General features: G+C 46.4%; 1 non-coding gene across 1 annotated transcript; it reads right to left on the bottom strand.

Moving 5' to 3' along the window:
• Positions 1-2,709: 2,709 nt before the first annotated feature.
• LOC144674039 (U2 spliceosomal RNA) lies at positions 2,710-2,897 on the bottom strand. The gene has a single exon (XR_013574462.1). It is a non-coding gene; the product is annotated as a U2 spliceosomal RNA (small nuclear RNA).
• Between the last annotated feature and the right edge of the window lie 468 nt (positions 2,898-3,365).

Genomic DNA, 3,365 nt, shown 5'->3' with positions numbered 1-3,365 from the left:
TATCGAAGTACCTGGTGAGGAAGGTGACCACGTCGGCGACAGGGACGAAGGGGTTGTACACATGCACCATCACCTCACGTTCCCGTTGCAACGGCAGAGAAAAGTGCGGCTCCGCCGTCAGGATCTTCATCTCCGGCAGGTCTCTCTTCTCCTCGAACACCCTCAGGAGCCGGACGCAGTCTGCCACTTGCTTGAACGTCACGTCGAAATAACCACCTTTGCGGGAGTCGTGCAGGGTGAAGATCTCCGTAGCTTGGAAGCCGCACGCCTTCAACAGGATCCTCCTGGTGAAGAAGCCCCGATCCATAGGTGATCCTCCTTCGTCGCTGTGGTTCACCGTGACTCGGACGGTGATAGGTAACCCACGGTATGAATTCGGATTGCGATTGGTTTTCGCCCTTCCATCCCGACCTTGCCATGGCAGGACCATGGTGTCGCCCCTGCAACACTTGATCTTAGCCAAAAGGCCGAGAAGCGATTCCATTTGCCTTCCTTGTTACCTGCTGTACCTGCATACTAGCTTTCAGCGATTCGTGCGCGAGGACACCCAGATCCCTCTGTGCTGAAGCATTTCTGAAGTTTCTCTCCATTTGAATAATAAGTCGCCTTTTTATTCTTCTGACCAAAATGGATAACCGCACACTTATTAAACTTATTTAACTTAGTTAAACTCCATCTGCCAAATTTTGGCCCATTCACCTAACCTGTCCATATCCATTTGTAAATTTCTTATTTCTTCATTGCAACTTACTTTCCCACCTATTTTGGTGTCATCTGCAAATTTAGCTATAGTACCTTCTACTCCTGAATCCAAGTAAATAGTTGGGGCCCGAGGACCGAACCCTGTGGCACCCCACTAGTTACAGCTTGGCATCCACAAAAGACCCATTTATCTTGACTCTCTGCTTTCTGTTGGTTAGCCAATCCTCTATCCAAGCTAATATATTACCCTTAGCTGCGTGTGATCTTATCTTGTGTATTAATCTTTTGTGCGGCACCTTATCAAATGCCTTCTGGAAGTCCAGACATACTACATCTACAGGATCCCCGTTATCCACTTTGCTTGTCACATCTTCAAAGAACTCTAGCAAATTAGTCAAACACGATTTACTCTTCGTAAAGCCATGCCGACTCTGAGGGATTGCATTTTGACTTGCATTTTAGGAAGGTAGTGGAGGCATTGGAGAGAGTGCAGAAGAGGTTTACGAGTTTGGTTCCAGGGGCGAGGAAGTTGAGTTATGAAGTAAGATTGGAGAAGTTGGGACTGTATTCCTTGGGGAAAAGAAGTCTGAGAGGAGACTTGATAGAGGTATTGAAAATCATGAGGGCTCTGGAGAGAGTAGATAGGGAGAAACTGTTTGCACCGGGGCAAGGATCGAGAAGGAGAGGGCACAGGTTTAAAGTAACTGGCAAAAGAAGCAAAAGCGATAGGAGCAGCGAGCGGTCAGGGTCTGGAATGCACCACCTGATAGCGCGGCGGAGGCAGGTTCAATTGAAGAGGGAATGAGATGATTATTTGAAAAGAAAGCATGTGCCGGGTTACGTGGAGAAGGCAGGAGAAAGGCACGAGGTGAAATGTTCACCGGGAGAGCTGGTGCAGGCACGACGGGCGGAATGGGCTCCTTGTGCAATGTAAGGATTGTGTGAATGTGGATGTAGAGGTTTCGGAGTAGCTGTGTAAAGTGTGTGAGCTTTGAGGTGTGAGTTTTGATTGTTGCTGTGTCAGCAGCAGCAGCGGCAGCGGCAGCAGAGAGCTGGTTTAAAATGTTGTGAGGCGAAAGGTGCAGCTGAGAGAGTGTTTGAGAGGTGTATTTGCAAGTGAAAGCTGTTTTTGTATAAGTGAGGTAGAGTGTTTGTGAGATGAGAGTGCTGTCTGTGAGTGTTGGGTGAGCGTGCGTGTTTTTTGTGTGTAGCTGCTGCGGGTGAGTGAGTGAGAGAGAGAGAGAGAGAGAGAGAAAGAAAGAAAGTTGGATAAAAACAAAAAGCTAAAAGCTACTGCGGATGCTGGAAATCCAAAACAAAATAAAAACAGAATTACCTGGAAAAACTCAGCAAGTCTGGCAGCATCGGCGGAGAAGAAACCAGTCAACGTTTCGAGCCCTCATGGCCCTTCAGCAGAACTGAAGCATAGTTTCAACAAGGGAGAAATATAAATTGGTTTAAGGTGGGTGGGGGGGGAAGAGACACATTGAGGGTGTGGTGTGAGCAGATAATCAAAAGATGTCAGAGACAAAAGGGTCAAAGAGGTGTTGAAGGTGGTGGTCTTTGTCTGAGAAAAGTGCTAATTAAGAATGACTAAAGACCTTTAGTCTTTCCACCCCACCCCCACTAGAGCTGTACTTTGAATATCCTGTCTTGCATTCTTAATTAGCACTTTTCTCAGACAAAGACCACCACCTTCAACACCTCTTTGACCCTTTTGTCTCTGACATCTTTTGATTATCTGCTCACACCACACCCTCAATGTGTCTCTTCCCCCCCACCCACCTTAAACCAATTTATATTTCTCCCTTGTTGAAACTATGCTTCAGTTCTGCTGAAGGGCCATGAGGGCTCGAAACGTTGACTGGTTTCTTCTCCGCCGATGCTGCCAGACTTGCTGAGTTTTTCCAAAGAAAGTTGGATTTTGGAACATGTACATGTTGAGAAGTAAAGAAAGCAGATGTTTGTAAGAAAACTATTTTTAGCATTGAAAATCCCCTGGAAAGGGGAGGGTGCACCGTTCCCAGAGATACTGCAATACCGGGTCGATGCGTGGAGTGGACGGAGCAAGCCCCTATTCCATCTCCCTGCTCCAAAAATCAATTTAATATATGGTCCCCAGATAAGGGACGTATCAGATATTAAACTGATAAGAACAGATTTTTTTTTTTTTTTTTTTTTTATTGTAAAAATATACTTTATTCATAAAAAATCTTCAATCACATTCAAAACCATTTCAAAAACAACATTACAAGGGTACAATCCAGGTTAAACTTTTACAAAATGTATCACCAGGTGCATCAGTACAAACAATATTACAATCATTTACAGCCTTTCATTTTAATCTGTACAGCCCGAGGGGCTCTAAACAGTTCCCAGTCTCTCGGTGCGCTGTGGTAGAAAGGTCTTAGACAGCGACCCTTCCCCATTGCGCCTTTGCGGCAGCTGCCCCAAGCTTTAGTGCGTCCCTCAGCACGTAGTCCTGGACTTTGGATTGTGCCAGTCCGCAACAATCGGTCGGGGACAACTCTTTGTGCTGGAAGACCAACAAGTTTCGGGCAGACCAAAGCGCGTCTTTCACCGAGTTGATGATCCTCCAGCTGCAGTCGATGTTTGTCTCGGTGTGTGTCCCTGGGAACAGCCCGTAGAGCACAGAGTCCTGT

The sequence above is a fragment of the Cetorhinus maximus genome, unplaced genomic scaffold (genome assembly GCF_964194155.1).
Source record: "Cetorhinus maximus unplaced genomic scaffold, sCetMax3.hap1.1 HAP1_SCAFFOLD_540, whole genome shotgun sequence".
Taxonomy (NCBI): domain Eukaryota; kingdom Metazoa; phylum Chordata; class Chondrichthyes; order Lamniformes; family Cetorhinidae; genus Cetorhinus; species Cetorhinus maximus.
The sequence above is the reverse complement of the archived record's forward strand: the minus strand, read 5'-3'. Positions and strand labels throughout refer to the sequence as shown.